General features: G+C 36.6%; 1 long non-coding RNA gene across 2 annotated transcripts; it reads left to right on the plus strand.

The window, feature by feature from the left end:
- Positions 1-1,348: 1,348 nt before the first annotated feature.
- On the plus strand, positions 1,349-7,312 carry LOC149184614 (uncharacterized). 2 transcript variants are annotated; one of them, XR_016257300.1, is made up of 3 exons: positions 1,349-1,696; positions 5,249-5,344; positions 6,259-7,312. It is a non-coding gene; the product is annotated as an uncharacterized LOC149184614 (long non-coding RNA). The 2 variants fall into 2 exon arrangements; XR_016257299.1 differs by lacking the exons at positions 5,249-5,344; positions 6,259-7,312 and adding an exon at positions 3,785-3,940.
- Positions 7,313-24,000: the final 16,688 nt, after the last annotated feature.

Consider the following 24,000-nt stretch of genomic DNA (forward strand, 5'->3'; position numbering starts at 1 on the left):
TCAAAATTTCTCGTTTTATTTGATTTATATGAATGCCACATAAAATGGAGAGATCTGAGAGTATCATATTTGATAGTTTGTTTTCAGTATTGTCGTTGGGCTTATGTATAATTTGCAAAATAACATTGACATTATTAATGTGGATTTATTAAAAATAACATTGACATTATTAATGTGGATTTATTAATGGATTGTTGCACTTGAGAACATTTGTTCACTTAGTTAAGTGACTTATACATTCCAAGGTCTTTAATTGATTGTTGCAGGGGAAATGTTAGTTTTGGCTTTCATTTAAAGATTTTTTTATTTTTTTTCATGATTATTTTTCATTATATATATATTTTTAAATATTCCTTTTTAAATAGGATTTGTGTTTTGAGAATATTTAGTAAGTAAAAACTTGTGTTGGTGTAATAGAAAATAGTAACATACATTAAATAAATTAAATAGGTGAATTGTTCATCCATAAACCCAACTTTGAGTGGTTAAATGTGTTTTCATATATCATCTTTCAATAGTAAGGTTTTACCATCCAATGAGTATTTACAAAATAATACTTTGATACTAACTTTATCCTTTGATGCATGTTAGTAGTATTAATCTAATCACAACTCAAGTTATATATACAACCACTCAGTTATGATATGACAAAGAATGAAAGAATAAAATTTGTAAAATTGAAATAACAATAAATTAGTAAATCACTCATTTTCATATTGGTATAATATCTATGGGCAACCATTTAATTTTGTTATTTTATTAATCAAATAAATATGATTAATATATTTATTAATAAAATAAATATATTATTTTATTGATAAAATAAATAAATAAATATAATTAAATAATTAAAATTTTATATTTTTATATTTTTAATCTTTGTGCTTTATCATAAATAATTATTATATCGCTTTACAATGAATAAGAAAACAAACCATTTTTTAACCACTAAACCAAACAATTATCAATCAAAATTTAATCAAATTATCAATAATCAATAAATAAATATAAATAGTTTATTTTCTATTATTTTATATCTTAAATTATATTAATATATAAATTATATTTAATTAAATATACTAAAATAAAATATTTTATTTGTTACCCATAACACATATTACACTTTCACAACAAGATTTACATATAACCATATGTTTTATCTTTTGATGGCCCAATAACACAGTAAAATGGCACGACAAAGTTTATATATAGCAATATTTTTTATTTTTAAATTGCCAATAATTATGTTGATAGGCGCTTTCTCTACGAGATTGGGGTGGGAAAAACCCCGACCAATTGCAAGCCTTTATTTTCGTTGTCCTCATCCCAATTATAAATTGCCCAATTATAAATTGCCACGTGGCAGTGAACAATGTCTGCATTTGCCCATCACGTGTCCACTAAATTCGCAGGCCGTGGAAAATGGTGGCGGTGGAATCACGTGTCCGCTAGATTCGTAGGTGGTGGAAAACGGTGGCGGTGGAAAATGGTGGAGAATTCTAGGTGGTGGTTATTGTGGCTCAGCCCGTCATTACATGATCAAACAACAACCATATGACCGCCGTGTTAACGTCGAATTCACAGGTCGTTTCAACCTACATGACTGTCTCACCACCGAAGGATTTGCCACGAATTTGGTTCTCGCAGGCGTGCATGCTATCAACAACTTAAGCTCATTTTCTCAGCACTGGAATCGGTATGGGGTTTCAAATTGTTCTTGAATTTGGAGGATTTGGGATGAAATTGGTTCCATTAGCAGAAAGTGAGTAGAATTAGGTCTAATTTAGGGTTTTTTTGATGGTTGAATTTGAATATATTTTGAGCGTGCAGGGTTTGATGAGATTGTTATTTTGTGTTTTCATGCAACGTTGCCACACAGTTTCCATGGTGGAATGGATGTCTAGATTGTTACCTTTTCTCCATACCAATCCCAATTTAATTATACAAGGACCTTTTCTCCATACCAATTTGGTTCAATTATACAAGGACCTTTTCTCCATACTAATCTCATAACATATGTTGTGTTGGGTGCCAATCTTTAGAGCATCTGATCCTTCGTCTAACAGGGATAGGCGATGGGGAAGCACCCTCTGGCTCTTCATATCCAGAGTCGACGGGGTCAGAATCGATGCCGAATTAGAAACTGTTCTGGGAAGAATATCTAGGATCCCATCATGGATTGCGCTGTTGTTGTTGTTGATGTCAGAGTCGGTCTTCATTTTCACTGGGTCTACCAATTAGGATGGGGATGTGAATTGAATCAAAAGCATTTGGGGGTGAAGCACTCCAGTTGATTTCGGGTTTATTGGCTGGGCTGTGAATTGAACTAGGAACATTTTTCTACACAGCACACCTTGTCCGTTTAACTATTGATTTTCTTTATAGGTGTTGGGGATACGAGGGAGCCCTTATCTTTCAACGGGAAAATCTCATGCTTATTAATGAATTGATGTGGTGAGACTGCCCACACTTGTGTGAGTTACACATTTCATTTTTCATCTCAGAAATCCTATTTCACAAAGTGTACTCTGCATCAGCCTCAATCGGAGGGATTATCCCCATTTCACATTCCTAGTAACATGTCTATCTGCCCCTCCTCTTCCCTCCAAACGTCGGGGTTCAATCAGATATGTGGGCGGTGTCCTTCTTTATTTAGACCACCCCTTTATACTCTCGGATGTAAATCAATCAAATAAATCCATACAGGTTGTGTGACATTTGCAGCAGGTACCATTGAAGATGGATACCTTCTATCCTGGCTCCTGACACAAATATAAATTCAAATGAAGAGGTTAAACTGGCATTTCAGAGTTCGAATTTTTCGTGATCAAAAACATCTCTGCTAAAAATATCCAAGGAAAAAAAAAAATCTCTGCTAAAAATATCCAAGGAAAAAAAAAAATCTCTGCTAAAAATATCCAAGGAAAAACTAAGCAGAGAGGAAAAAGAGGATTTACTTGTACAAAAGGCACATTCTAAAGCTTTTACTCAAACCCTGTTTGTTATCTGCAAGATCAAGATTTGGCTTTGAGATCCACCTTCCACATACTAAAATTTCCATTGATCAAAGAAAGCACATACTTTTAATGTTGCTTCTACCTAAGGTTGATGAATATTCTCTACTTCCTCATTTGGAAATGCTAGGTGGGCCTCATGCATGTTATTTTTATTTTTATTTTTTTTAACCACTTTCTTTTGTGCATTTAGATATTTTTACATAGTTGTGCATTTAGATATACGACATATATGTTTTTACACCATTGATGTTTTTACCTAAGATCTACATGGATGTTATTTTTTTTTAAATTTATTATTTCATTTTAATATTGTTTAAGCACTTTCTTTTGTGCATTTAGATATTTTCACATAGTTGTGCATCTAGATATACTGTATAGATGTTTTTACCGTATACTGTCATTGATTTCTGAAATGTGAAATACCCAAATTCAGAAATGTAAAATACCCAATTGTGCATTTAGATATACGCTATATTGTCATTGATTTTTGAAATGTGAAATGCCATTATAATATGATTTAATTATATTTTTTGTTCTATTGTACTCTTTCTAGCTCATGATGAAATCCATTTGTGGCTTTCTTTGTGGTGCATGCTAGAAAGTTGGAAACTTGATTTTGTTTGGTTTTAGATATTGGTTGCAAACTTGTAGTCGAAAGAAAATAATTTTATTTTCTGTTTGTTTGATTTATTCCTCCCTTGTATGTGTGGTGGGCTAGATTTACATTTTACAAAATTCATTAAAATATGATTTGAATTTGTCATTAGTGGAATTCAAGAACTTCTTCTGCAATTCGGTGTGGTGTATACTCTTTGGCTGTGTATTGAGATGGATCTCAGATTGCTGTTGGCTTATATATGTGGCGATGATGCCTCCTATCTTGGACTTTGAAGGATATAACTAACCAATTTTCTGGGAAAACACATCATGCTTGGCGTAGAGGTTGCTTTGATAATTATCAAAGATGATGATGTAGATATCTTTCTCACCAAAGCAAAGATGACAAGAAATAGCCCAAGCTTCCTTACTCCGATGAAGAATTAGAAGAAGTGGATGAGTTGGGTCCTTCTTCCTCACCCTAGTTGTACACTCCCATCATTCTACAAACCTTTTTGCAGTGGCAAACATAGTTGGAAATAAACTGGAACAATATCCATCTGGTCTCATCATGCCTTTTATTACTTTCCATAATAGTTACTTGTGTGCTTTAGTTTTGCTATTATATATTTCTATATGAAATTCTCCCCATGTTATAATAATTATTTTATTTTTAGTTTGCTATGATTTAGTTCTATAGGCGATTCTCCCCATTCCCGGTTCTCAGTAGCTAGAGGAGGGACCAATGGTTCTCCCCATTTTATGTGATTCTCCCTTTCTCTGATTGGTAAAATGGACATTGTTACTATTTTCTTGTTCCATATTTTGCAGATGTGAAGTAGCCAGGCACAATAAATTCTTTATGTTTGTTTGTGTGAAATGACATTCACTAGAATTTCATACATGATTATAAATCCATGATGTTTTCTTGTTCAAAGGCAATACTAACACCAAAGATAATAATTCAATCCAAATTTCTATTTGGGGAGAAAAAATAACTTGATATTCATGAGATGAAAATATGTATTCCAGTTCTTACCCCTCAAAGACATCTGAGAGGATTTACTTGATAGAAAATTTGAAACTGTGGGAAGATGAGACTGTTAGACGATAGAAACACTAGCTCCCTTTTGGTGGGTTTCCTTTGCCTAAGATGTTAAATATGCCTAATGTTTTAAAATACAATATATACCTGCTGAATTTGATATTATCCAATGATCATTTGGATGTGGACTAACTGCAGCCTGCGAGTAACCAGGTAGTTATGGATTTCAATTACACAAGTAATCATGTTGCAAACTATTTTGGATGCCCGTCATCTAGCTAATTTATGTATCATGGATAGAGGTTTCATGAAGAGTTTGTTTTGAAAATAAAGATTGAGAAGTGATTGATATGATATTCCAAAGTTACTTCATGGATTGGTCTTGTGCCTTGTGTTATCACATTAATTCTGTTTTTTTTTTTTAAATCTTTTTCTTGAAAATTCTGACAGTTTCAGTGTCAGCATTTTAGTTGTAATAAATGGGGAAATCATCAATAGTGGGGCTATCATCGCTTTAAGTGATCCGATAATATTTTTTGAAGAATTTTGTTAACAATGGGCTTATCAGTGTTTCTAATAAAATTGACAGGTCGACTGTCAGTCCCAAAAACAAATTTAAAATTTAAAATGTGGAATTATGCTGACCACAACAACGTCAATGATGATGTTTGCAAGCATGCCATTGGTAAGTGTGAGGTTAAATCATAGATTTATCTGCCGCCATCAGTTTATGGTTCATTGAATAATCATGGTTTAAAACATGTTTTCTCCAAATCGTAATGATTATCCTTATCTTGTTGGGTATACGAACAAAGTCCCACATTGATTAGAAGTGGTAGAAGTGGGAAGGATCATGGGTATATAAGGATGAACAAATATCTCCATTGGTATGAGGCCTTTTGGGGTAAGTCCAAAAGCAAATCCATGAGGGCTTAGGCCCAAAGTGGACAATATCATACCATTGTGGAGATATGTGGTGTCCAGAGTCCCAACAAGTGGTATCAGAGCCAAGTTCGAGGTTACCCAAGTGGATGAATCCTCGGAATGCCGAACAAAGATGGTGAGCCCCCGTAAGCCTGTGGATGAGCTCGGTTAAACAGGCGGTGTGCTCCGGATTCTTCATGGACGTGTCTTGTTCTCCAACACGGTGAAGAGGAGTTGACCTAGGATGGAGCAAGCTCTCGAGACAGGTGGTGCTACCATGTAAGGCGTGTGCTTGCAACGCATTGGAGCGGAGAATCCTGGTTGGTAGAGAGGGGAGAATCCTGCGGATGGTTTGAGGGGAGGCTCGATGGTCCTTTGTTCGAGGGGAGGATTGTTGGGTATACGAACAAAGTCCCACATTGATTAGAAGTGGTAGAAGTGGGAAGGATCATGGGTATATAAGGATGAACAAATATCTCCATTGGTATGAGGCCTTTTGGGGTAAAGCCCAAAAACAAACCCATTAGGGCTTAGGCCCAAATTGGACAATATCATACCATTGTGGAGATATGTGGTGTCCAGAGTCCCAACATATCTGTCGTTAAACTCATTTCATTTTGTAAATTTGTCTTTTCATTTGTAAGTTTCATTACAATGTAGTTTATTTGGTAACAGATGACAAGATATCATCCAGTTTCTCCCGCAAGGATCTAGGATAAAATCTCGGGGTTTTTAATTTCCAGCTAAAGGCTGCGATGGGGGAAGGTGGAAAAGTTAACCAGGCTGAGCCCAAAGCACTAGATTTGTTGGGCATATATCCCGATATCCAACAACAGTTTCAGCAGACCAGTTCGAGCGAGTTTTTCCACCGTTGCACTAACTACCATGATGCCATGGCTCATTCATTCGCTCAAAATTTTGATGGGAACCAGGTGGAAGTCGGTGGGATCTCCTTCCTCGTTACAGAGCAACTAATTTCAGAAGCCACAACCTTGCCAGCAGATGAAGAACGAGTTTTTAGAAGCCATGTGTTGGCAGGGGTCAACGTGCCCTTATTTCTGAAGGAAGAATTCAAGAATCAAAATTAGAGAACCGGGGTTTAGAAGGACTGGATACAAGAAAAATAACACGACCTTCTTCACATCTTTCAGCAATATTTAACATGCGAAGGAAGATTTAATTGGGTAAACCTCTATCATTTCCATTTTCTTGCACATTTGGCTGGTCAGGTTAGAATGAACTCTTATTTCTATTCACTGGAGAGTATTAGGAATATGGAAACTCGTTTCAGATCCAGAATTGACCCTTCTCCCCATTTTATCTACCATAAATTCCTCATTAAGTTGTTGATTGAAAACCATTTGGCCAAAGAAGGAAGACCCTGGAGCCACTTCCTATTTTGGGGAGGTTTTCAACCTCAAGCCCCTAAAAATCGAAGAGGAAGGCCAAAGATTGCTAAAAAGGGGAACAAGACTCAAGAAACAACCCCTATTGAGCCAAATCCTAGTTGGAAAGACACAGAGGTCCCTTCTACATCCTCTAGCCCTAAAATCCCCAAACTCTACCAAAGAAAGAGTGTCAAACTTAGTAAACTAGACCCTGCATCTCCTGTAAACTTACCTTCAGCTATCAGTTCTCCCCAGGTTGTGAGTTCACCTGTTGAAGCCTCCCCTGTAGACATAACTACACTAGAAATATTAAAGACAAGGAGGTTGAACTTGAGACCCGAGTTGAGGAAAAATTGTTTGAAACTTTTAAAGGAGGTAAAAGACCCCATACAATGCCAACAAACAAATCAAGGTTCAAAATTAAATTGAGAAACAACCCATATTTGGCCAACGAGGTAATTAATGTGGATAATCTGCCATTGAAGGACCTTATCATCAACAGAAAGAAGACTACAGGTTCTAAGAAGAGAAAAGACAAAAGTTATAAGAAAAGTTCCTATGGAGACAAGAAAAAGAAAGAAACGTAGGTTTGAGAAGGTGGATATGCTTTTTAAAGCAACCAACACCCTCGGCTAGGAGGCTTGGGGTCATTTTGAAATTTTTTATTATGAACTTAAGAAACAACATTTTTGCCTTTATCACTGGCAATATGCTTAACAACCTTTTTATATACAAAAGAGCAGGGAAGCGCTGACATTCCCACTATCAATGATTTTGAAAGAAGTAGGGGTGCTGACTTCTCCATTGTCAACGATTTTCAGAGGGAGCACTGCCATCTCCATTGTCAGTGAAATTTTGACAGGTGAAATTGCTGATGTTCCCACTATCAACGAATTCTAAAAACAACCAGAAAGGAAATGATGATAGTCAATCTATCAGCGAAAGCTTCAATTCATAAAAACAAAGAAGTTGACAACGACAGTATCAACGAATTTCACCAGGAAGCCCGATGGAAAAGAATGATAACAAAAAAATAGTTTTGGTGAAGATTGAACCTATTTGCAGAGGGACCTGTTTGCCAAAAAATATTTGGTTCTATCATTCAAGGACTCGTTTCTATTTTTGAGGAAGATATTCTAAAGATAATTATCTTTGCCTATATGATAGCATATATTCCAACATATATTTTATTTTTCGAAAAACTTTATGTAATTTAAAAATATTTTCCACATGCATGAACTTAAAAGGTTTTGATATTTTTGGATTATTGTAATTAAGATTAAAACTATAATCCTGTGATCAGTTGATGTAATGTCTATAAAGATAATTTTTGAAGAAAGGAAAAGGGTTGGTTTTTATTGTAAAAACATTAGCATTTTGGTGTATTTGAGTAGATCTTAAATATGTAGTTTGATGAGAATTTGCAGAAAATTGATGTGTTGTAGTTCCCTGCTTGTTATTTCTCTGTTTATGAAAAATATTCTTCATGTCTGGAGAATTTAGAATCTGAAATTGGAATTATTTATGCTCTGGTTTTGTTATTTCTCAGTGATTAGCACTTGTTGCTTCTATCAACTATAATATTGTTTTCTTCAGTTTTCTTCTTCCAAATGTCTCAAATTGTCCAAGGACTTATTGCTACTATGCTTTTTGTGTCTTGCTCATTAGATAAGTAGCATCATTTGATGAAACTGGACTCCATGCCCAATGGTGTGTTTTATATATAGCCCAACCAAATTTCATTCCACAAACTAAATCTGGCCATAGAGATTAAAGTGTAAAACCTATTACTATAATGACCTAGGGTAGTTGTGTTTTAGGGAGAGATCCCTATCCAGGTTGAAAGGCCAACTTTCAACCTCAAAGAGGTTTGAGGTTACCTTAGAGTTTTTCCCATAGTTGGGTTTCCTCTAAGTGATAACATTTTGGTGCCGTTGCTGGGGAATGAAAGGCATATTTATTCCCCCCCAAACGATTTGATTGTTGAAGATGAAATCTCTGAGGGAAAACAAAGATTTGCATATCAGTTTGGCTACAAGATGTTTGCTCTGGAGACTCCACATTACAATATGAAGTGTTCTTATTAACGTAGTTCTAGCTCATATAGGAATTTATACTCAGAGGAACCTTGATCCAAATCCACCCCATATTTTGTCAAGCCCAGAAAAGTTATTCAGGAAAAAATCTCTTAAGGAATCAGGTACAGTCAATTTAGAAAGGTCTTTTTCTCTACCTACAAAGGTTGAAGCTTTTGAAGACTTGGTGTTATATATTATTTTTGAAATTAATTTACTTAGATTTAAGTCTGAAAGTAGTCTATCAGATACTGTTCTTGATCCAACAGATTTAAGACCTTTATTCCTGGGCCCTCTATCCCAAAAGTAGAATTATTACCACAATATTTTGAGATTTGGTCTCATTTTTAGAAATTAGAACATAAAATCTAGGAACTTCAGGAAGCTGTTGCTAGATCTCCAACTTTTCCTTATTTCATCCCATATTTATTTGCCTCAAATACTCATCTGTCCTCTGTGGGTGTCCAAAAGCCTATTCCATCAACTGCTATCACAACAGTCTTAGTGCCTCTCACATCCGTTGTCTTAACTCTTAATCTTAGTGTAGTTGCACATCCTAGCCCTATGGCTGCCCAATATGCACCTTTGGATCTTGGAGGTCAGATACATGACCTCCCTTTAAATTATGGACAATGTCTGATTTAGTTTGATGGTACTGGATATTATACGACTCAACAGCATGTAGACAAGCTTAACGACTTTATAGATCTAGAGGAGGTTGACCATGAGGACATCAAATTGAGACTTTTTGCACAAAGTATATCAGGTGAGGTAAATAAATGGTTCAGATATTTACCTGCAACAAGTATCAATACTTTCCAGCAGTTTGAACAATTGTTTCTCGCCAGATGGGAGGTGAAGAAAAATCCCCTACAAATTTTAGCTGAATATGACACTCTTAAAAGGAATCTAGGGGAATCTGTCCAAGAATTCACAACTAGATTTAATAAGGTCTATAATTCGATTCTAACTGAGATCAAACCCCCTCTCGAATAGCTTTGTTACACTATCCTGATGGCTTTGATGCTGAGTTGGCTTATCAGCTTCGTGAGAGAAATCCTGCTACTTTAGAGGCAATGCAGAGTAATGCAATTGGGGTAGAAGCCAATTTGTTGGCAAAGAAGGAAAAAATGAAGATCGAAAGGAGAGTGGGTTTCAAAGAATAATCATCTTCATCTCCTGACTTAAATTCTGATGTGATGCTAAAAACAATGGAGAAGTTGGTGGACAAATTAACTCCTCCCCGAACTGAAAATCAACCTCAAGTCAGGAAACCAAATTTCAAAGGACCCCATGCTGCTCAAAATCGTCCTAGAGAGCAGAAAGGTTATGAAGAATAACAACCTGCTATTCAACCTCCTTTTCCAGAATCTTTTGTTGATGAGGATTCCATTGATGAAGAAGATCACCAGATTGGGTGTTTTGATGATAAAGGTACATAAGTATTTTCCAACAAAGAAGAAGATGACCTCTCTGCTGGATGTTCAGGCGAGAAGGACATCATTAATATTTGTTATTCAATAGTTTATCAACAAGTCTATAATAATGCAATAGTATATTTTCAAAGGCGGTACAATCTTAGGAGCCAAAATGTTCCTATCAAGGCTCTGTCACAAAAGACAACAGTTGAACAATAAGCTGAACCTAGAGCATAAGAAGGAAAATCTGAGAAAAGCAGAAGAAGCAAAAAAGGAGATCAAAGATTCAGAAAAAGCACAGTCAACATTTAATCTAGAATCTAAAATCAGTAAGTTGAAAGTATCCATTCCTTTTGCTGAACTTTTGAGAAATGAGAAATATAGGAAAATATTTTTTATTATGGTTAAAAGTTCAGGAACTGATCAAGTCAACATATATTCACAAGATTATTTAAACTTAGATGATGATGCTCCTAAATTTGTTTTTGGCCCACATGTCACCAGTATAAAAGATGATGTTCCCCCTTTTTATGTAAGTCTGAATATACATGATATGTTCCTGCACAACGCCATGTTAGACTCTGGATATTCACATAACCTCATGCCTAAGTCAGTCATGGACCATCTAGGACTCCAAATTACTAGACCCTACAAAGATTTGTTCTCTTTTGATTCCAGAAAAGTAAAATGTCTAGGGCTAATAGAGGATTTAGTTGTCACCTTAGCTCAACTTCCTTCTAAGAGTGTGATGACGAATATAGTAGTAGAAAACATTCCAGCTAGATTTGGAATGTTGTTATCTCGATCTTGGGAAAAAAGATTGAGAGGAACTTTGCAGATGGACATGTCCTATGCTTCCATCCCTTTGTTTGGTGAAATCAAAAGATTATACCGATAGGTCCAAATGAAATATATGGTGAGCAGTAGAACCCAACCGGATAATCATCCTATCTATGCAATAAATACAAAATTAGGATCACAAATTTTATTCAATGATTGCTATTTTGAGGGAGAAACATCAGAAAAAATGAAACTAATGTTCAACAAGAACATGCTAAGAAATTTTCAGATGAAGTTTGGAAATTGCACTTTGATGTCTCCACTTGCGAGAAGGGCTCTGGAGCAGGAATATGGATTGTTCCGCTATATTGTACAAGCCAATTACATTCATTTAAATTGTATTTTGACTGTACAAATAATGTGGCAGAATATGAAGCTCTCATTATTGGGCTAAATCTATTAAGAGAGCAAAAGGCGAAGAAAATTCACATTTTTGGAGATTCGGAGTTGATTGTGAACCAAGTCAAAGGTACCTATCAAACTAAGCATCCGAGAATGAGAGCCTATAGAAATGAGGTATGGGATTTATTTTCTAACTTCTTTTCTGAACATGAAATCTCGCTGGTACCAAGAGAGGAGAATGGAATTGCAGACTCTTTAGCAACAAATGCTAGTGCATTCAGGATTCCAATTTATCCCAATGAAAAGTATGAGATCAATGTTAGACACAAGCCTTCTATTCTGGATAATACTAGGCACTGGCATGTGTTTGAAGATGATCAACAAATTAAAATATTTCTTGAAAGAACAAATGAATTTCTCAGCACTCCAATAGACAAGCATGAAGATGAAACTACAGATAAAAATTCTGAATCAACAGTCTTTTTGAACATTGTGGCTGGATAGGAAATTATTCAATTAAGTAACAATCTAATCCCTAGAGGCTTGGTTCCTTTAGAAAGGTTGTTCGATTCTAATGATGTGGCAGTTAAGCCAAGAATCCTACCAAGTGATGGTGAGATGGAAGATTACAATTTGGGAACTGATAATGACCCAAAGATAGTCAAAGTTTCTAATACTTTGAAAAAGGAGTAGAAACCAAAATATGTAGAATTGTTGAAAGAGTTTGCTAATATATTTGCTTGGAGATATGAAGATTTGAAGATTTATGACCAGACCATCATCCAACATACTATACCACTTAAGGAAAATGAGAAACCTTTTAAACAAAAGTTAAGAAGGATCAATCTGAAGCTACTGCCACTGATTGAGAAGGAAGTAAAAAGAATGTTAGCTGCAAAAATCATCATTCCACTTAGATTTTCAAATTGGATAACAAACTTGGTGCCAGTGAGAAAGAAGAGTGAGGAAATTCGCCTGTGTAGATTTCAAAAATCTAAATAAAGTCTCACTGAAGGATAATTATCCTTTACCAAAAATGGATCACATTCTGCAGAAGGTGGTTGGCGTAGAAAGGATTTCTATGCTAGATGGGTTTTCAGGATATAATAAGATCTTGGTTGACTCAAAAGATTAAGAAAATACTTCTTTTACCACAACACAGGGTACATTCATGTAGGGCCAAGATGCCATTCAGACTCATGAATGGCAGAGCCACTTTCCATTGCGCAATGGATATAATTTTTGTTGACAAAAGAGATAAGTTCGTGGTAATTTATCTAGATGAAATCACCGTGTTCTCAAAATATGAATCTTCCCATCTGAACCGTTTGAGGATAGTTTTTAACAAGTGTAGGAAATTTAGAGTTTCTCTAACTTAGAAAAAATCCCATTTCGCCATGAAATAAGGAAATCTATTGGGACACATAGTATCAAAGGAAGGCATCCAAATAGACCCCGACAGAGTGAAAAATTCCAAAATACTGAGCAGCCAAGAAACAAGAAGGAGGTGCAATATTTCTTAGGTAAAGTAATTTTTCTGTGGCATTTTATTCCAAATTTTGCAGAAATTTTAGAAGTAATGTCAAGCATGCTTAAGAAAGGGAGAAAGATTAAGTGGACCAAACAAGCAAAATAGTCTTTTAATGATATCAAAATAGATTTAAGCCAAACATCTCTACTCATTAGTCCAAATTTTTATAAGGATTTTTTCATTTTTCATTTTCCTCTGAGCACACCATTTATGGTGTTTTACTTCAAAAAAACCAGGGAGGTCAGGAACAACCTATCTCCTTTTTCAACAGGGCATTGAGAGATGTTGAACTAAAATATAATATACTAGACAAACAAGAATACACATTGATAGTCACTTAAATATTTTAGGGTTTTTATTCTCCATTCTCATGTGATTGCATATGTGCCCGATGTCATAATTAAGAGTATTTTAGTACAACCAAAAATGATGGCAGAAGAGGGACATAGACTGCTAAGATGTTAGAATTTGACTTAGAGATTAAGCCTACCAAACTAATCAAAGGACAAGGTTTCGATAGACTTATGTCTGAAACAAATATTGACACTTTTGGTGTAAATTCAATTTTGGAATTATCAAATTTTCCAGTCGAAGAATCAATGGTTAAAGCACAAGATCGTTTCAAAGAATGTGTGTGGTATGCTGATATTATTTACATTCTACAACATCTACAAGCACCATCATGGGTGGATAAGAGTCGACTACATTTTTGAAATTGAAATCTGTCAAATATTATCTTTTAGATGATTATTTGTATTGGAAAGATCCTCAAGGTATCTTATTGCACTGCTTGCTAGAAGATGAGGCTAAAATAATGAGTAAAGATTTCCATGAAGGAGCCTGCGAAGGACATCATTACTGGAAGTCTACTACAGATAAAATTTTGAGACCTGGATTCTATTGGCCAACAATTTTTTCTGATATTAGAAAAGAAGTGGCAACCTGTCATAAATGTCAGTTGTTTGAAGGTAAGTCAAAATTAATGTATCTACCTTTGAAACCTATTTCTGTGGAGGCACCTTTTCAGCAATGCGCCCTTGGTTTCTGTTGATGCCTCGAAAATCGCTGCAACAACATTGGGGGATAACCACCCGGTCCGGACCTTAGTACAGCTCCTTTTCCGTTTGGAATGGTGGCTCCGACTGGGGATAATGGGACCAGTTTCCCAGTAATGAATAAACGGGATGAATGGATGATTGATTGACTAATCTAATGATAGGCGAATAGCTAAATCTATCAGCAAAAATATAAGAGCTATTACTTATCCCGGGAATTATTAAGCTTTGAAGTGTAGCGCTTGATAATCTATGTCTATGGACAGGCATATAGATGACTCCATCTAACAGACATGGACATTAATTCATTCAGGATTACTGCGCTTAAATAGTTAAGCAAAGCGATTAAAGCAATATTACTACACTTATCATTTATATCATCGACACATACATGATTAAAAGAAAAGCACACCATAAACATCCAATAGTGGAAGGAATACAGAACTGCTGTTAAAGCACATGCATATAATCGATAATAGCAAGGATAATCAAATAACAATTCATATGAAAGGAATGAACTCAGACATAGATAGAAATACCATATGAGCTGCTTGACACTCCCAATATCAATCGCTACTTGTGATTCTTCCTTCAACGCAGAAACACTTTCAAACAAAGACAATAGTGCACAATTGCATAAAAAGCTTCCTTGTCAAATTTAGAACAACTGGTCCAGTTTCATAAAAGAATATGACTGAAGCACAATAGTGCAACTTCAGTCTTTAAGTCAGGTACAAAACTTTACGACCCTTTCCAAAACAATGAAAGGGTCTATAAATACTTAATTAATCTACCTATCTATAAAACAGAAATCCTACTTAATTGGTATCAATAAATTTTGATCTGATTTTCTTCAGCGATCTGGCAGTCGGCGGCATGATTCATCAAGTAGGTTGCTTGCCTTTAAATCTGAGCTGACTTATAGCAAGCATTGGCTCCACTTCAGGTGGTTTGTTGAGGCGCGAGCTGAGCTGGGCGGCATAGGTGGCATCCTGAATATCGGGGATAATATACCCGATTGCATCCGTAAGGCACTTGAGGGCGGCTCTCTGTGTGTGCGGCTTTACCAGGAAGAACCAATAGGTGTCCCAGGTTAAACTGTTAATCCCGGCGATTAATCTCCCCTTTTCTTCTAGATCTGGGTAACATGATTGCTCCAATGATTTCATCGTTGTTAATTTTCCTGGTGTGCATTGGGAGATCATGTTTGATAAGTAGAGAGTGTTATTGACTAATTCAACTAGATTGCTCGAAGTTGATTTACATCTTGAAACTGCCCTCTCTGCTTTCATCAGCTGGGACTGCCATTCTGTGAAGAGTATATCTTTATGTGACTCTAAGATTCTTGGTAAATTTGCTGATTGTCCTTGATCAGAATCTTGCCAGTCGAGAAATGCAGCTATCGTTTCTTCAGCTTGATCCAATTCAGTCCTAGCCTTGTCAACTTTATTGCTTATGGATACCGCTAACTCGCACAGTGGTTCTGCTTGGGCGATTTGTTCACATAGAAGCTTAATTTGGGCTAGTAATGCAGTATTTATCTGTAGTGCTTCTGCTCTGAATTCAGCTACTTGTGGAATGCCCTTTGTTTTCTCGAGCTGTGATGATAATTGAGCAATTTGCTCATCTTTTGTTTTCACCATTTGCTCATTCGCTGCCTTCAATTGTGCCAATGCCTCTGATAATTCTTTCTGCTTCTGGATTGCGCTTTGGTCAATCCTTTGTTTTTCTGCCTGCAATTGTTGAGTTAGTTGACTGTTTAACTGCTGTTGTGTCAACAATTGCTGCTCTACCTGCTCCGCTTTCTGCTTTGCTTCAGTTAGCTGTGCCTGTAACGAGAAAATCTCCTGATCCCTTGTTTTCAGTAAAAGGCTTACCTCCGATGCCTTATCTATTGTTGCTGCCGAATAAGCTCCAGCATATTGTGACAGTTTTGTCAGGTCATCGGAGGGGTCAAATTCCTCCTTCCAAACCACATTGCCCGTGACTGTCTGTTCTGGGAAAAGGGGAGGTTGATCAGTCCTTCTTCTTTTCCTTTGTCTTTTAACTACAGCTTTGTGCCTTGGGCTGTAGAAGACATCCAGGGGAGGAATCTCTTCTACCTGCAAAATGATTTGGTCGGAGGGGTCCTTTGGTATTATCTCTACCTCTTTAGAAATGGGTGGGCCGCTGGTTCCACTTAGAACCTGTGATGAAGTGATTTCCTGTGTGTCTGTTACCTTTGAAGTGTCTGTGTCCTTTGAACATTCCAAACCACTGATAATGGAATCAAATTGCTTCCATTCCTGGAGCAATTTAGGGTCAATATGAGTATCCACATTGACATCAATGGTGGTCTGTTTTTCCTTTTCAGCTTGGGTCTCCTCCCGCACTTTTTCCTGCTCTCTCTTCTGCTTTTCCTCCTGTTCTTTCTTCTGATTTTCCTCCTGTGGCTTCTCTTGTTCTTTTGTTATAACTGGAGGTTCCTTTGACTATTGCCGATCAGGCTCGCTTGACGATGTCGCTAGTAGATCTAGAGGCAGAGTTTGCAACCTCTGTTCTCTAAGTTTATTAAATTCGGTCAACCCTTCATCATGATATTTCATTTTGTCCAATGCTTTAACCTGCATTATTGTCTCAGCTGAAGAGAACAGGTCGTCAAACATATCTTCTTTATGATCAAATTTTGACAATTTGGCCTGTTCTAGTGCATTATAGGCAACTTTGTTTGGATCAAATTGCCTATTTGGGAGAGTCACCAGAGTTAATGATTTAATCTTCGTAGCTTCCTTTTCTGCATGCTTGAGATCATGCAAGGTATAGACACTGCATCTCAAAGGAAAAGAGGGCCAGCCCTACTTCTTATTTTTCTTGAGAGTCTGTGTAACACTCTCAGCAATAATCTGGTAAGAGATTTCCCTTGCTAACTGTTTATCCGGTATGTATAAAGGGAGAACATGAGGTTCGGCTTGGCTACCGAAAACTCTTATATAAGTGAACTTCTCCTCTCCAAACCATCTCCCTACTGCTGTTAAATCAATCCCAGCTTGGTAGGAAATCTTGGGAATGGGTTTATCAAAAATAGAATAATAAATAGGCAACATAAAGCCATTGCAGACTTGGTACAGATGGTGCTTGTAAGAGGATTTCCATAATTTCTGGTGATAAATGTGAATAGGCGTGGAGTCTTGTGGCGTCCACCTCCAGCCGAGCACAGGAAATTTAGAATTGAAACACAAGGTATCTAAAATATAGGCACTGTAATAGAATGGGGGAATTATCCTTTCAGAGATGCGAGTCTTATTCCTAAACTCAGGCTAGTTTATCTGAGAGAATAGTGGCCCAATCCATTATTATACTGTTGCATGCCGCTTCCATTAAAGGAACCATTTCTATAGTGAAATTAGAAGAATCATGCAATCCCCACAATCTACACATCATTATTCCTGCGTAGCAATAAGGAGAAGCCAAGGAATCAACCGAGTACTTACCGGAAGATTCATGTTTGTGCTTAGCTGGATTTTGTCTCCAATTCCGGATGGGTTCGGATTCAACTTCGTTCTCGTTTTGGAATTTTTCCAGGAACGCCTTATTGTATGTCTTCTCTGGCTCAGGCAAATGATACATTTGCCTTAGATCATCAGCTTTGAACGACCCGAAAATTCTCCCGTCTCTGGTGCTAAAGGTTCTATCCAGGATTGGGATTTCCTCAATTGCCCACCGCACTACGTCTGTGTATGGGAGAATTTGTTCCCTAGCTGCTATCCGGTGAAGGAAGGAATCAGCTAAGTCCTTAAGAGTGCCATCAGATTTTCGAGTTGAATCTGCAGTAGCTTCTACCGTTGTCACTTTGGGTTCTTCAACTTCAATCAAGTTGTAGGTGCTTTGCCAGGTAGTTCTGCCGAGACCGGAACATGTGGTATCCGAAATCAATCCTTTCTTTTTGTTTGAGGGATCAGCGACAGCTTGTCCTGCGGCCGGCGCAACAGAAGCGCCTGTGGTCTTCTTGGATTTCTTCCCCATTTTGCTTGAGCTTTCTCCTTTGGATGAATTCTGCACAGAAGCGAAAATAAACGTAACACAGAGAAATGACAATGAAAATCCAATACGGGAAAGATATATTGATCAAAGCGTGCTGAGAGATTAACTCTAAAAATGGCCGCAGATACAATCCATGGGAAGATCTTGCAATTACATTAAATGGCCGTTTAAAACCTGCCAATCCTTAAATGCCCATTATATCATTAATCGGCCGAATGACCCGTTTAAGCATGCTGTGGATGTTTTGGCGGTTGAGCGCAGGTGAATCATTGTTGGACGGATCAAGCCTTTAATATGAATTAATCGTGATATCCCTTTATTTTAACGGCTTTTTGAAATCTGCATTTTATCGCAATCGGCTATCGGGGAAAGCTTAAACCTTTTATATTGACACCTTTTGAAAACCCCGATCGCCGATAGCGATATCGCATCACATCGGGAGTATTGGCATCATATGAGACATGTATAGTATATCGCCGATCGCCGATCGCCGATATCGCATCACATCGGGGCCAATGGCATGGGGGTGCTTTAAAATGTGCATAGAGTATTGCCGATAGCCGATAGCGATATCGCATCGGCGGAAACCAATGTGCCACTTATTTATGTACCTTATGTCATTGCGATATGCGATCTTGCGATCGCTTTATCGCAATGATAAAGATTGATTTATTTGTTTAAAATGGGATTTTTCAAAAATGGTTTTATAATGTTTTCATTTGGTTTTCGGACCTTTTTTAAAATATATAATATTGATACCAATCAAACTCTAAAGGGACCCATTTCATATGATAATTTTGTGAATAGAATGTTAAGAAATGGGGGGTTGTTGTAGGGCACAACAATTGGCGATTCGCTGGAAGAAACAATTATCTCTGAAAAGTATAGAAATACTTAAACTTTTTCAAAATAGAGTTCTAATCAAAGGGGAAAATTCTAATATAACTAGGTATAAATGCATTCCGAGTAAAATGAAACTATTTTGTTAATTTCCTCTCTTTTTAAAGACAATAGATACATTCTAAGTTTTAAATAGGCCTTTATTGGTTTATAATGATAAAAAAGAAAACCTTTCCAAATCAGCTTTTATAATGAACTCGTCTGTCATAGGTAGAGCCTCTGCTGCCAGCAAACGTTCATAGTTTCGACAGGGATACCTTTTAACCATGTTATTGTCCATTGTCCCATCCAATTTAAGAGTGTGATTAACAGCATGAATTCAAAATATGTTTTCATATTTTGTATTTCTTTCTTTTCCTGTTATTGATAAGATAAAAAGCCATTGTCCTGGTTTGGTAGCCAACTATTGACAATGCCATTCACTGGTAGTAATCTAACCGAACAAGCTGGCTCGTGATGAGACCCCTTGTCTTAAAATTCTTAAGCCATTACCCTGTTATGGTATGCAGTATTGGTAATGTCGGTTAAACTATTTCCCTATGATCATGGTAAGCAGGCTTGTAATAAGACCTCTTATCTTTTTATATCAAAATTTTAGAATTACACTCTGAGTAATCATAAACTTTGGTGAATGGGATGGACAATTTTCTCTTTTAAGAGTAGATGGATGACAGGGTAAGAGTTGAAGATGCTGAAGTTGGATTAGCTTCTATCTTGATATTGATAACCTTTTGTGACCAATTTAAAAACAGAAAATGATTTACAATACTTCTATACTTTGAGAGGAGTTCACAAAACTTGAAGTGTGGTTTCAGAACACAATGATACCTAGTTTCCTAGAAATTATCCCTTTTGGGTTAAGACTTCTATTATTTTAAAAGTAAATATCATACTACTTCTGTGGATCAAGTTTTCAAACACAACAAAGGTCAATGGAAGCTACCTTACAACATTATTTTCTAAAAATCCTACAAACTACAAAACTCTATCAAACTAAAAGGAGAAGGGGTTACCTCCTCAATTAAAGAATTTCTTCAAGATAAGGCCATTAACAGGGAGAGAATCTCTCAAACCTGATAAATCTTGCAATATAAAGGTCGAATGGCCTATCTTCTCGCAGATCTGAAATGGTCCAAGCCACATCTTCTGGAACTTGGTGTGTTTTCCCTTGTCCTCATGGGCTTTGTCCCATTTCAGAACTAAATCGCCGACTTGAAATTGTTTTGAACCAGATGAGACAGAATCAAAGGCTGCCTTGATGATTTGCTGATGTTTGGCATGAATAACCCTGGCTTTTTCTCTTTCCTCTTCTAGTTTTAGAATTTGATCATGTCTAAGTTGAATAGAAGAAGAGGGAGTCTCCTCAATGAACTGAACTAAGGCTAGAGAAGGAAGAACAAGATTTGTAGGTATTACTGCTTCTTTTCCATACACAAGATTGAACGGAGAAGATCCTATAGAAGCTTTCTGTGTTATCCTATCAGCCCATAATGCAAACATTAAGGATTTATGCCAGTTTTTATGATTCTGTTCGATAGTTCGCTTAATGATTTTGATCAAATTTTTATTAGTAGACTCTGCTAAACCATTACCCTGGGGATAGTAATTAGCAGAATATTTCAATTTAAATCCTCTTTTAATAGCGAAATCAAACATAGAATTGCCTGAGAAGTAAGATGCATTATCAAAAACAAGAGCATTTGGGACACCAAACCTGGTAATGATGAATTGATCTATGAATTCAATGATTGCTTCAGAATTTGCTGTCTTCAAAGGAATTGCCTCAACCCACTTAGTAAAATAGTCGGTAGCAGTAAGGATATACTTATGCTGTTTGGAAGACGATGGAGTAATTTCCCCAATGATGTCCAATCCCCATTGCTCAAATGGTTGTTCAATGTTGACTGGTTGCAGAGGGAAAGCTGGTTTACATTGTCTTCCACTAGAAGTTTGACAATTGAGGCATTTCCTTACATACTCGTGGGCATCTCTAAACAGAGTGGGCCAATAGTATCCAGCATGAATAATTTTGTGAGCTGTTGCGTCAGCTCCAAAATGTCCTCTTGCTGGTCCATCATGTAACTCCTGCAAAACCTTTTGTGCTTCAGGTTTCTCAAGGCATCTTAATAAGATGGAATCATAATTCTGCCTAAAAAGCACATCATCAATAATTGTGAAAATTTTCGCTTTTAACCTTATGGCCCTTTTGTTTTTGTAAGACAGGTTAGGAGGTGCATATCCATTTTTCAAATAAAAGATTAAATCTGCATATTGTGACTCATAATCAGTAATACTTATCTGATTGATTTCTTCAGTTTGATCTGTATCACCTGATTCTGGGATGTTGGATGCTCCTGCCAATAACCTGCAAAAACCTTGGCCCCTAACAATCTTTGCTGGCTTAATTTCTAAGTCATATTCTTGAAGCGCTGTGACCCAGTTTGCCCTTTTTTCACCCAGTTCTCTTTGGATTAATAGTTGCTTAACTGCAGGGAAAGGAACTATAACTTTTGTGTGGGTTTTCAAAAGGAAGGGTCTATAATGTTTGACCGCTTTAAATACAGCAAAGGCTTGTTTTTCTACTTCGGAGTAATTCAATTCAGCACCCTGAAGATTTGAACTAAAAAATGAAATGGGTGCTTCCAAATTGTGATCGTTGAACTGTGTGAGAACTGCGGCATAAGACGAGGTAGATGCGATAGTATATAATGTAAAATGATTAGAAAAATTGGGAGTATTTAAGGCTGGGGCATTGACTATTGATTGTTTGATTAACTCAAACGCTTCTTTTTCTGCTGATGCCCACTTAAAGACTGAATTTTTTTTGATCATAGTTTGAAGTGGCAAAATGATTTGAGAAAAATCTGGAACAAATCTTTTAACAAAATTGATTTGGCCTAAAAATGACTGCATGGATTTCTTATTATGTGGGAAAGGGATTTCAGAGATTTCTTTGATCCGATCAGGATCAATGTAAATGCCATCTTTAGACACAATAAAGCCTAAGAGTTTTCCTTGGTCAAGAGCAAAGAAATATTTTTTAGGGTTAAGAGAAATACCATATCTTTTGCAGCGTTGAAAGATTTGACTTAGGTCATGCAAATGATTGGACCTCTCTTTAGAGAATACAGTAATATCGTCTAAATAGATGACTACTGTTCTATTAATCATCCCTTTAAAAGTTGTATCCATCGCTCTTTGGAATGTTGCTCCTGCATTAATAAGTCCGAAGGGCATTTTCTGATATGCATATGTTCCCCATTTTGTTCTGAATGTAGTTTTAAGCTGGTCATCAGGATGGACCAAAACTTGGTTATATCCTGAGAAACCGTCCAGAAAGGACATTAATTCAGAGCCTGCTACTGATTGGAGTATCTGCTCCATAGTAGGCAATGGGAAATTATCTTTTAAGCTTGCCTTGTTCAAATTCCTGAAATCAATACAAATCCGAATGTCGCCATTTTTCTTTCTGACTGGCACCATATTGGAGACCCAGTTTGAGTGTCGGACTGGAAAAATAATCCTGGCTTTCAAGAGTTTGTTAAGCTCAGTCTTTATTTGACTCTCTAAACTGGGATGTATTTTTCTTAACTTCTGTTGAATTGGTTTCTGATCGGGAAGCACTGGAATGGTATGCTGGATAATAGATGTATCATAGGTCTTCAAATCATCATATTTCCAAGCAAAAACCTGTTTATTTTTCCTTAACAGTTTAATGAATGCCTCTTTCTCTTCCAAGGAAAGTCCTAATCCTAAATTAATATTTTGAGGAGATTGCTCAGTACCAAGATTTATCAACTCAAACCTTAGGGTAGAGCTTTGGAGCTTTGCATTAATCACAGGTTTAAACCTGTCTTTAATATCATAAAGATCCTCCAGCTTTACCACAGGCTTGGGGATTGAATTTTCCTGAGGTGTTTCTCTCATTTGAAGGTCATGCTCATTTTCCTCAATAATTTGATTATCATAGGACTTTTCAGAAGTTAAGAATTGTAAAATATCCTCATCATGGTTAAATACTCTCCAATTAGTGACATTGTCAGGAATAGATGGCCTAAAAAGAAATTCTACTGAAAATCTATCTGGGCTGTAGTCTTCAGAAGGTAAGAGCTTGGAAGCTACATTGGCTAGTAGGTCGGCTGCCGAGTTTTGAGACCTAGGGATGGAGGAAATATTGAATGCCGAAAAGTGTGAGGTGAGTTCTTGTACCAGCGATTGATAATGTTTGAGATGATTTGAAAGACAATGAATTGTATTTCTCACCTGTTTGACAATAATTTCAGAATCGCCGAATACTTTTAGATATTGCACTTTAAGGCCGATTGCTTTATACAGTCCTTGGACTAAGGCTTCATATTCGGCTGTATTGTTAGTGCATTCAAATTCCAGCCTACAAGACAGCATTGTTTTTTCTCCTTGTGGGCTAACCAAAATACATCCTGCTCCTGAGCCCTCGCTAGACTTGGACCCATCGAAATATAATGACCAAAATAAAGAAGTATTAACAATTGTATTTACAGTTTTCTCAGTATCATTGAAACATCTAGACCTATCTGTTTGTGAAAAATTCTCAATCTGAGATGTAAAATGGTTGACTGAGAAAGGGGATGACTGGGCAGTAAAGTTACCAAAGAATGACTCAGATGAATAATTCCCCAAAATGTTGTTATTAAATGCTACGGGTTGGTTTTCTTGCTCAAATTCAGTAACTGTATGGGTCATATGTTTCTCTCGATCAATCCTTATTTGATTTGGCTTACCCTTATAGGGAAGCCACATATGTGACCAATCAGTAGAAATATACCCATGTAGTTTTTCAGACCAATCCCTACTCAAGATTAAACCGTA

Source organism: Pinus tabuliformis, chromosome 3_2 (assembly GCF_031772625.1).
Source record: "Pinus tabuliformis cultivar Carrire ecotype Pingquan chromosome 3_2, CPIR1, whole genome shotgun sequence".
Lineage (NCBI taxonomy): Eukaryota > Viridiplantae > Streptophyta > Pinopsida > Pinales > Pinaceae > Pinus > Pinus tabuliformis.